Raw genomic sequence first — 12,309 nt, 5'->3', positions numbered from 1 at the left:
TACTGCGAGGTGCATGGAAATCCATGGGAGGCAGTCCCCAGCAGGCTCAGTCATCTGATGGTGAAAAATTAAAATGTGTCTAGTCTGTCAATTCTTTGCATGTTGCCATCTCTATAATTTTTATTAGCAAATTCTCACTAGTTGCCATGTCATCACTCCAAACCGATGAGAATGGCTGTGGGATTATGATAAACCTGAGGCCCGGCAGAAAATGACAGATTCATTTTGAGACTTCTGTGGACATTAACAGCAGGAACTGAGGCCAGCAACAAAACATAGTATTGTGGCTTCTGCACATGCAATTGAAAGGAGCTGAGCAAAGTCAAAATGATAACTGGAGGCAGGTGCACCCTGGGAGTATGTGATCATATGTGCACAACAGAAACTTGCCCGAGAGAGGAAAATAATGGCTGACAAAGTTTATCATTAATATTTAAACAATATACATTATACAGGAAAGACAGGAAGAAAATGTAACAGGAGATGGAAATGTAGAGTAGCTTTGTATGTTTAACAGGACTTGATAGACACAGTTAAACTGTTAGGATCAGATCCTGCGGCTCTTGCACAATGACTAGTGCATACATGCCACGATGATGAAGAGAACGTATGAATGAGATTCGTCATGGGAATTAGTGCTACTTAATGTAAAAGGTGCAGAATGGGGTCATTAGTATTTATACCTTCAAATTTTTGTTCCTGGAACATGGAGAAGATATATACAAGTTTTTCTTTTGGTATTAATACTTTAGAGTGTAATTGTGCTACTAATGATGGTAGGGCCCAGATATTCCTGGATGTGATAGCTGAAAGATTTCTTCGACAAATAGTCACCACACCAACAAGAGGAGCCAGGATTTCACCCCAGAAATGTATCTGAAATGTACAGCACTCTAGTGTCACCAACTGGTGAAGCTGAGTAATGGTTCTTGTTTGAACATTATTATTGCTCTACGAGGTGAAATGGCTGAGAACTTAAAAGTTGGACAATAACAGACCACGAATCCCGGTGATGATTCAACCTGGTGATATTCAAATAAAAAGAGCTCTCAGCCATGCTTGAAGGTGTTACAGTCACTTCACACTGACTCAAGAGACATTCTAGGCTTCAGAGTGACACAAAAAACAGTGTGACAGTCCTGGAATCTGATCATATAGACCATAATTACTTCATGTTATGATGTCTGTAGATATGTGATTTAATATGTGGTCTTATTTTCTGCTGTGTTCTGGATCAAATTCTGCTCTCACTTAAACTGGTGTCAATCCAGAGTAACTTGATTTAGCTAACAGAGCTAACTCCAGATTTACAGCAGTGTATCTAAGAGTATAATTTAGCCTGTTACGTTTAGAGCCAGTCAGCATAACCTGGAAAGCATTTGAGAAGAGATGGGGAATTTGAAAGGACCTGGTAAGTAAAGATATGCAATAGGGATGAAAGTCACTTCTGGGCAAAGGTGTATCTCAAGGCCTATGGACCACTTAATTCCTATTTTTATCACACGGATAATCCTCCCTTTACTGCTACATATTCACCTCGCTCCTTGCCCCCCAAAATACAAGCTCCAATCCAAGCAGAACTTTCTGTAATGAAAGAAGGGAGAGGAACCAGAGACTCCATGAAGTCCATTAGGGAATTAGATATTGCCAATCTAATAACTATGGAAGGCACCGAAGTACTCTAGTGATGGTGGCAATACAAAATCCTAAGATTGATACTTAGGACTAGTGCTGGCCCTCTGCATAAGTGGCAGTTTCACCTAAATTGAATACTGGCATAAAGTTCTACACTATTGAGGTATACATGGTCTAAGAGCTATGGATTTGTGCTCATACAACCGTTTATTAACTCCATCTTTTCTGTTTGCTTAATTTTTTCCCAAATGAAAAGTTTGAAGGAAACATATGTTTGCTTATGGTTAATTCTCTGCAATTCCAGAAGAAACATTCTGTGCTTTTTTATGTGCAATAACAATATCTATTTTTTAAAATACTTCAGTGGTTTTATTTTGCTTAAAAATGTTTAACCCACTTCCTCGTTATCCCTATTATGCTCGTGTAACACTGTATGGATTTATCTTCTTAGGACGAAACAGATTGACAACATGCTTTAAAAGTTGAGAGACTACAGAAAATAAGCAAGAACATGCAATAGGCCATCTGATCAAAAAGAATAACTAGACCATGAAAAAAGAAAAGGAGTACTTGTGGCACCTTAGAGACTAACCAATTTATTAGAGCATAAGCTTTCCTGAGCTACAGCTCACTTCATCAGATGCATATCATGGAAACTGCAGCAGACTTTATATATACACAGAGAATATGAAACAATACCTCCTCCCACCCCACTGTCCTGCTGATAATAGCTTATCTAAAGTGATCATCAGGTGGGCCATTTCCAGCACAAATCCAGGTTTTCTCACCCTCCACCCCCCCACACAAATTCACTCTCCTGCTGGTGATAGCCCATCCAAAGTGACAACTCTTTACACAATGTGCATGACAATCAAGTTGGGCTATTTCCTGCACAAATCCAGGTTTTCTCACATCCCCCCCACCCCCATACACACACAAACTCACTCTCCTGCTGGTAATAGCTCATCCAAACTGACCACTCTTCAAGTTTAAATCCAAGTTAAACCAGAACATCTGGGGGGGAGGGGGGTAGGAAAAAACAAGAGGAAACAGGCTACCTTGCATAATGACTTAGCCACTCCCAGTCTCTATTTAAGCCTAAATTAATAGTATCCAATTTGCAAATGAATTCCAATTCAGCAGTTTCTCGCTGGAGTCTGGATTTGAAGTTTTTTTGTTTTAAGATAGCGACCTTCATGTCTGTGATTGCGTGACTTGGTTAGTCTCTAAAAAACAATCTCTCTGGTCATGCAATCACAGACATGAAGGTCTGCCACTACCTGCAGCTCCATTGGCCTAGAACGGCAAACGGCGGCCAGTGGGATCTGCGTTTGGCCAAACCAGAAGATGCTGCAGGTAAACAGACTGTCCACACCCACCAGCAGATTTCTCTGACAGGCCGTGTGCCAAAGGTTGCCGATCCCTGGTATAGTGCTTACACAATGGGGTTCTGGTCCATGACTCAGGTTCCTAGGTGCTATAGTAATATAAATAAATAAATAAATAAATAAGGAGATCTTATGCAAGTAGCCAATTCTCATAATGCCACTAGTATTTGGGTACAAAATCTTGGGAGAATAGTACACAGGATTTTGGTGCAGATCAACCTACTCATGAACCCTAGCCCTTAGTCTGGACAAACTAGAATAATGGGGATGCTCAGTCCCTAAATACTGCTCCAACCTACTCCAGACTGTGGTTAGAACAGTGCCTACCCAGCTCATCCCTAATATTGAATTGACCAAGTAATAGCGTCAGAGATTCAGCTGGATGATCCCAATCCAGCCATCCACTGGACTGCTGCGTGTGGAATCCAGGCCTCTGGGTTCCCAGACACAGACCTCTATTGGACACCCTCTCCTCAGAGCCACAATCTGTTGTCCAGCTGCCGAGTCACCCTGGGCACAACGCTGACTGTTCAGACTTTCCTGTACTTAAATACACCCTCTCCCAGAACTCCACCCAGTGTAACTCACTCTGGAGGCATACAGCAGTTGTGCAGCATTTAACACAGAGAGAGAGGCACTTTGTCCAGGCACTTTGTTGCACTCTAGCAACTCAGCCCCTTCGGTTGTTCAGAGTCCTTCTGCTTAAGTGCATGGCTTATAGGCTGGAACTTGGAGCCTGCTTCCCCTTAGGTCAGCTTGCCTCCTTTGCCATTGACCACTCTGATCTCTTTTCCTTGAGAGTCCTTAGGGTCATCTGGGCTCAGGAAAGCTGGCAGAGACCCCTGCCTGATGCAAGCCCCAACATGCGAGGTCACTTCTCTCTCCTTTTGAGCTAAAGAAGCAATTGCCAATTACCACCAGAAAGATCAGCACCTCCATCTTTATAACTTTCCTCTGTCAGGTGACACCATTGCCAGCTTCCCATGTGAGCATAACCCCTGCCAGTGGGCTTCATTGCCCAGGCAACCTCTCCCCTGCTAAACTGTTCTCCTGGTTGGGATCCAGTCTATTGTCTAGGGCAGTAGTTCTCATACTCATTTGATCATGCCCTGCCCCCCTTCTTTGTGTCTATAGTAGTTTGCATTCCCGCCTCCCCACCACATATACTGATATATGCAATGGTGGTGCTTCACCTGAATCAGTTTTGGCTTCTTTGTTATTCACTTGAATTGGTTTTTTTTTTCTGTTGCTCGAGTGAGGCAACAATCCATTGTAATAAGAGCAAAAGCAAAACTGCGATTGTGATTGATGCTTACAAGGAAATGTGCATACCGTGTCGTAGCAAACAGATTAACGTACAGATGGCAACGACTTTGTATAAGGCTAGGCAAGCTTAACAGAAATCCGTCAAAATGCACAGCGCCATCTGAGGACCTGATATGTCTGGAGGAATCAGCATTGCTAGTTATTCATGGCTGGGGGTAAAATGTGAGCTGTGAAGGCTCTCATGCCCCCACAGTATACACTCCATGCCCTTCCACAGGGGATGCCCCCCACCCCATTTGAGAACCTCTGGTCTAGAAAAATTACATTTATTAATCAACGGCCCTCTTTTGTTTTTCTTTTGCCACTAGCCTTTGGCTTCCAGGAAATATTTCAGCAAGGGTAAAGGATAGAAAGCCTGGGGCAGATAATTCTTGTAATATGTCTCTCTTCTTCCACTGGCATGCTAGCCTGTTACAAAGGAGCCATGGTGCACCTGTTGTTTTTTAAAGCACTGCATTGAAGATTTAGGATACAGAGCAGACATGCAAAAGGGTCAGACAGGTGCTGAATCAGGGAACACATGCTTTGTATCCATGGTTCAGAAAGGATCCAGACATTAGAGACCTATAAAATTAACTCCAGACACTGACACTCTTGTAAGCCTGAATTCTGCCTGTGAGAAAGATGCTGGAAATTTTGATAAGAGACGGAAATTAAACAGCATTTCAGAAATGTTTAATATGAATAAGGGGAATGGGCTGGAGTTCAAGAAGGGGAAGATGGAGCCAGAAGAAGCTTGAATCCTTAAAGAACATCTCTGAATTAGGAGGCAGGGGTGAAGCAGTGACATAATTTATCTTTATTTCAGGATAATTCTTGATATTGCCATAAATAGATTTTTTCCCTCCATAGAACCAGTAAATTGGTTAAGAGGATAATTCATGGACTGGGTTTTTTAAAGAGCTAACTTGATGGAATACAGAAGATTTCAGTCGGTGAGTTCAAAGGGAAAAGAAGGGTAACATGGAGGGCCCTGAAGGGTCAGTATTAGACTATCTTTCACGTGCCTCATACAGTTATCGAGTAACATGTTGAAGAATAGACCATACCCAATACCAGTATCATTAAGATAAACAATGCTGTGATAGATACAGTCACACAGAAACGCCTCATGACACTGAAGTGATGGGAATGTAAATCAAGAAGAAAGAATTAGAAAAAAAAGGAGGAAGAGGAGAAAGGAAAGAAGAATATGAACTAGTGGTTAGAGCAGAAGACTGGGAGTCAGGGCTTTCTGCCTATTCTTGGCTTTGCCACTGGACTCAGTTATATGAGCTTGGATGAGTAACTTATGCCCCAAATGAGCAAAGCACTTTGCACATGTATAAAAATGTAAGCATGTACTGAAGTCTTATTGAAACTTAAACATATACTTAAGAACTTTGCTGAATAGGGATGGACAGCTAACTTAGGGCCCTAACTTCTCTGTCCTTAACATATCCAGCCGGGATATATATATGCTGTAATAATTATTATCCACCTCACAGACTGGGAAGAGGGAGCCTGGGGAGTGGGGGTGAGGCAGAATTAATAACTATTTATAAATTGCTTTAAGATGAAAGGTGCAAAGTATTATTATTTTATGAATTTTAAAATTCATTGTTGTACTGAATTTCATCTTATTGAAAACATGGAGGCCATATGGCTGGTAGATCCTGTTCTTTGTTTTATAATATATTACTACAGACTGCATTACGTCTTATTCAGCAATCCCCCACATACAGATAGTTGTACTGAGGACTTAGAGGACAGAATCATTTGGAAAGCGACTGAACTTCTTTACAGGGTAGGATTTTTAAAAAATCTGCTACAACGATGCAACAGAGCAAGCTAACTCCAAAAGGATTTGAATGGACTGGCATTGTGAAATGTGTGGGAAGAGATCAGGGATCAAATAAATAATAGGGATTAGGATATTAACTGGAGAACAGTAGAGAACAGAAATTAAATAAGAGACCAGATTGATGTTGCTTATGGATAATATGCTAAAAACATCTGCAAATGATGGCAAAAGATAATATAATAAAGGAGAGAGAGGGGGGGAGAGGGAGACTATTATGTGTCAGCTTCCCAGAGTCTGAGGTCTGGAATATAAATCATCAGGCTAGCTCTGGCTAGACAGTATGAGGCACTACTAATTAAATCCAGTTCTAGACCTGACCCGACAGTCCTTACTCACTCAAATCTCCCACTGAAGTCAAAAGGAGTTTTGTCTGAGCAAGAACTGCAGGACTAAGCCTGGGCATATCCATACCTGACCTGGTTCTAATGGCATAAGAGTTCTCAAAAGTCTTCACTGTATGGATGACATTTTAATGTTGAGATTGTCTCATGAAAACACCTGGCGTCCCACTTGCAATCCTACAGATCAGTTCTCCTCCTATTTTCAAGTGCATGACATCCCTGTGACAGCTACAGTGAATACGTACATGGAAAAAATGATATCAGGACAACATTTAATGAAGTTTCACCTTCTTTTAATGCAAGTTACCATCCGGAAATAAGAAGAAGGTGGAGGAGTCAGTACCATGTGATCAGCCAGGTCTCCACAGCCCACCAGAAAATGCTCCCTGGACTACTAATGTCCAAAGCCCCAAATCTGGGAACCTCTAGCAATGGCTATCTGAGCATATAGCACAGACTGTAACAGGAGAAGATACTGTACAAAGGACAGGTGCTCTTATGGTTAAGATGCTGACTCAGGAGAACTGCCACAGACTTTCTTTGTGACCAATCACTTAATCTCTCAATATCATAGTGTGCAAAACTCTGCTGCATTTATCCCTCTGAGAGATGACTTTTATTTTTCAGCTGTGGCTTACTGAACATATGATGGAGTTTTGTTTTAACCAATTTTTCAAGCCTGAAGAAGATGCTAAAAACAGACAGGCACCTGGAAATGCCAAATGTAGAAAAAGTAGAAAATACAATTTATTTCAAACTGAGCCATGGCATGTACTGTAATTCTCCCACCACACATAAAGCAAAAAGAATAATTTGCCCACTGCTCTCCTCTTAACTTTTCATGTGAGCTCTGTGGACAGAGTGAAACTTATTAGTCTGGTAATAACATTAATATTGTCAAACTTCATTTTAGAGAAAGCTGGCAGGAGATGTCATTAGCTCTTTCTGCACCTCTTTTCTATTAACTTTCCTAAGCCAGACTCCTTTAACTGTAACATTGGTGTGGGGTAAACTAAATAGGATTTTTTTAAAAAACTCACCTGGAAGGAAATGTTTCTAATTTCTAATTTCCTGGTATTGGAACTCCTAGCTATTGTGATTAAAATCTATGCAAGAAATACAAAGGATGCATTTATAATCCAAAGCAATGTAAACTATCCATGGATGCAGGTGACATCTTGATGTTTCTTACTAATCCATGTATCTCAATGACAATTGTGCTTGGTCTGGTGGATAATTTTAATGTTATGTCCAGATATGCAACTGGATGAAGTTGGAAATTCTGCAGGTAAATGACCATAGGTCCCAATTCAGCAAAGCACTTAAATACGTGTTTCACTTTGAGTGTAAGTAATACCATCCTTATTCTGTAATGCACTTAACTACATGTTTAACTCCCAATGACTTCAGTGGGATTTAACCATGTGTTTAAATTTAAGCAGGTGCTTATATGCTTTGCTGAATCAGGTCGTTAGAAACTAATCCTGCAAGCTGCCAAATTGCCTTGATTTTCCTTGCAGTCAATGGAAGTTGAGGGTGCTCAGTTCCTTAATATTGGGTCTCTAGAAAAATATCTGCCTTTTACTAAGTCGTCCCAGGGTTTAAAATACCTTGGGGCTGAATTATGTAAATTCAATTAAACCAAGATGGAATTGTCTAAATTATCACATAAGTGCACAAATAGTCTCCTTTAAAACTATGGTCCCAGTCCTGCAAACATATAAGCCCATGATTAACTTTGTGTGTGTGAATAACCCTCTTGAATCCTTGTGGTCCTAAGAGTGTTTAAAAGTTACTCAGAAACATAAGTGACTGCAGGACCCAGGACTCTCTTGGAGGACAACAATCAGAATGATGAGTGTGTCCCAGATTAACTACACAGTAAACTTTACCAACCAGTATTGGCTCTAACAGCTTCAGTGACATGTCTTTATAGTTTAAAAAGGAGCAAATCTGAAATCACGTACTCAGTTCACAAGCAAAACCCCCAATGACTGAGTGGTTTTGCTGAGTAAGAGTTAATCAGCAATTTAGCAGAGCCAGCACATTAGGAGTGGGGATTTTGGATTCTTAGAAGCATTTACTGTAAGTAAAAATACATGTCTGTTTTTATAGTTTATGTCTATCACATTCTCTTTAAAAAACTTGTAATCAAAACATTATTTAGCACATCTCCTAATGTTGCTAGTGTAAGCAGAGTCAGGATGAGCTCCACCCTGACATCTGGTGGTGAGGTGTGGCAAGTTGTGGAAAAGAACTTTAGGGGCTGATCTCATTTGCATAGGCACACCCACCCCACCTAGAATGAGTCCATAGCTGCCCAAATGGTCACTTTGGCTGCTGTGTTATTGGGGCAGGGAGAATAAATTGTTATTATTCTGATTATGGGAATCAAGGACAGTGGAACTGTACTTGGCCTTTTGTTATGCTGGAGGGACTCACCATCAACTAAGTAGCACTCGCTAGGCAAGGGATATGGGTTCCAAAACTCTGTGAATTGAGAGAGGCTGGAGACAGGTATTAGTATCTGGGGGTGTAGGCCCCCTTTGTGAGGGCCTGAAACATCAATTGTACCTCTGTTTCTCTCCCCTATAGAACATCAGAGCTAATTTTGGGTCTATTAGGAGTCTAGCTACAGGTACTGAGCTGAATTCACTTTGGCTTTATGGTGCACCGGCACAGAGGCTCCCACTACTACAAGCTGAAATCACAAAAGAGCTATAATTACTAAGAGCTGAAATCACTAAGCACTGTGTTAAGTAGTGGGGAGCCTGAAGATCTAGAGCAGAGCGGTTTCTGGGATGGCTGGTGGAGAGGATCGGATCAAAGTGAAGCCCTATGGGGTAGTCAGTTTCAGATCATGTAAGGTCCCCCTTACATCTTCTTTTCTCCCCCTCTCCCCCCACCAACACACACACACACACACACACACACACACACACACACATTTTCACCCAGACTGGGGAGTAACACTCTGCAGACGAACTTTTGAACTTTGGGGCTGGACTTTTGGGTTGTTGGACTTTTTGGACTTTGGGTGATTTTTGGGTTGTTGGACACAGCAGGAGTTTGCCTGGGAGTTCGCCTGGAGAGAGTCCAGTGAGGCTTACATCTTGCCAACTTCTCTGAGGAAGCTCATAGTAGGAAGGTGATATGGAAGGGGGGGGTTCAGCTGTTGTGACCTGCACTGGATGTGCCATGTTTGTCTTTCTTCCACAGGACAGAAGCGACTTTGTCTGTACAAAGTGCAAACTGGTCTCCATATTGGAAGAGAAGATTGAAGGTCTGGAGCAACAGATAACAACCCTGCGTTGCATACGAGAAACAGAGGATTTTCTGGACAAAAGTCAGGATATGCTTCTACGGGCACAAAGCTCTAAAGATTTAGAGCAGGTTGCACAGTGGAGCCAAGAGGCCAGTGAAGAAGCTTGGCAACATGTGACCTCCAGAAGAAGAAGGGGGAATGTCCGGGTTCCAGCAACGCGGACACAGGTAACTAACCGCTTTCATATTCTCTCCACAGGTACCATTGCGGAGAGTGGACCAGATGATATGTCTGGAGGGAAAAAGCAGAAGGAGACTCCGCTGGTTGGAAGGCATGAGATGCACTGTCCTGAGATGGGGAGTTCCACGACCACCACTCCCAAGAGAAGGAGGCGGGTGATGGTGGTCAGGGACGCTCTCCTCCGGGGGACTGAGTCATCTATCTGCCGCCCTGACCGGGAAAAACGAGAAGTCTGCTGCTTGCCGGGGGCTAAGATTCGCGATATGACGGAGAGACTGCCGAGACTCATCAAGCCCTCGGATCGCTACCCCTTCCTGCTTCTCCACGTGGGCACCAATGATACTGCCAAGAATGACCTTGAGCAGATCACTGCGGACTACGTGGCTCTGGGAAGAAGGATAAAGGAGTTTGAGGCGCAAGTGGTGTTCTCGTCCATCCTCCCCGTGGAAGGAAAAGGCCTGAGTAGGGACCATCGAATCGTGAAAGTCAACGAATGGCTACGCAGGTGGTGTCGGAGAGAAGGCTTTGGATTCTTTGACCATGGGATGGTGTTCCATGAAGGAGGAGTGCTGGGCAGAGACGGGCTCCACCTTACGAAGAGAGGGAAGAGCATCTTTGCGAGCAGGCTGGCTAACCTAGTGAGGAGGGCTTTAAACTAGGTTCACTGGGGGAAGGAGACCAAAGCCCTGAGGTACGTGGGAAAGCTCCTGCCTCATAGTGAGAATGAGGGGCGATAGGCAGGTTATCTCAAGTGCTTATATACGAATGCACAAAGCCTTGAAAACAAGCAGGGAGAACTGGAGGTCTTGGTGATGTCAAGGAATTATGACGTGATTGGAATAACAGAGACTTGGTGGGATAACTCACATGACTGGAGTACTGTCATGGATGGTTATAAACTGGTCAGGAAGGACAGGCAGGGCAGAAAAGGTGGGGGAGTAGCACTGTATGTAAGGGAGCAGTATGACTGCTCAGAGCTCCGGTACGAAACCGCAAAAAAACCTGAGTGTCTCTGGATTAAGTTTAGAAGTGTGAGCAACAAGAGTGATGTAGTGGTGGGAGTCTGCTATAGACCACCGGACCAGGGGGATGAGGTGGATGAGGCTTTCTTCCAGCAGCTCGCAGAAGCTACTAGATCGCACGCCCTGGTTCTCATGGGTGACTTTAATTTTCCTGATATCTGCTGGGAGAGCAATACAGCGGTGCATAGAAAATCCAGGACGTTTTTGGAAAGCGTAGGGGACAATTTCCTGGTGCAAGTGCTAGACGAGCCAACTAGGGGGGAGCTTTTCTTGACCTGCTGCTCACAAACAGGAAGAATTAGCGGGGGAAGCAAAAGTGGATGGGAATCTGGGAGGCAGTGACCATGAGTTGGTTGAGTTCAGGATCCTGACACAGGGAAGAAAGGTAAGCAGCAGGATACGGACCCTGGACTTCAGGAAAGCAGACTTTGACTCCCTCAGGGAACGGATGGGTAGGATCCCCTGGGGGACTAACATGAAGGGGAAAGGAGTCCAGGAGAGCTGGCTGTATTTCAAGGAATCCCTGTTGAGGTTACAGGGACAAACCATCCCGATGTGTCGAAAGAATAGTAAATATGGCAGGCGACCAGCTTGGCTTAACGGTGAAATCCTAGCGGATCTTAAACATAAAAAAGAAGCTTACAAGAAGTGGAGGGTTGGACATATAACCAGGGAAGAGTTTAAAAATATTGCTCAGGCATGTAGGAATGAAATCAGAAGGGCCAAATCGCACCTAGAGCTGCAGCTAGCGAGAGATGTCAAGAGTAACAAGAAGGGTTTCTTCAGGTATGTTGGCAACAAGAAGAAAGCCAAGGAAAGTGTGGGCCCCTTAATGAATGAGGGAGGCAACCTAGTGACAGAGGATGTGGAAAAAGCTAATGTACTCAATGCTTTTTTTGCCTCTGTCTTCACGAACAAGGTCAGCTCCCAGACTGCTGCGCTGGGCATCACAACATGGGGAATAGATGGCCAGCCCTCTGTGGAGAAAGAGGTGGTTAGGGACTATTTAGAAAAGCTGGATGTGCACAAGTCCATGGGGACGGACGAGTTGCATCCGAGAGTGCTAAAGGAATTGGCGGCTGTGATTGCAGAGCCATTGGCCATTATCTTTGAAAACTCGTGGCGAACGGGGGAAGTCCCGGATGACTGGAAAAAGGCTAATGTAGTGCCAATCTTTAAAAAAGAGAAGAAGGAGGATCCTGGGAACTACAGGCCAGTCAGCCTCACCTCAGTCCCCGGAAAAATCATG

This window comes from Lepidochelys olivacea (assembly GCF_965140295.1).
Source record: "Lepidochelys olivacea isolate rLepOli2 genome assembly, chromosome: 1".
Taxonomy (NCBI): Eukaryota; Metazoa; Chordata; order Testudines; family Cheloniidae; genus Lepidochelys; species Lepidochelys olivacea.
This window is presented reverse-complemented; position numbering follows the sequence as displayed.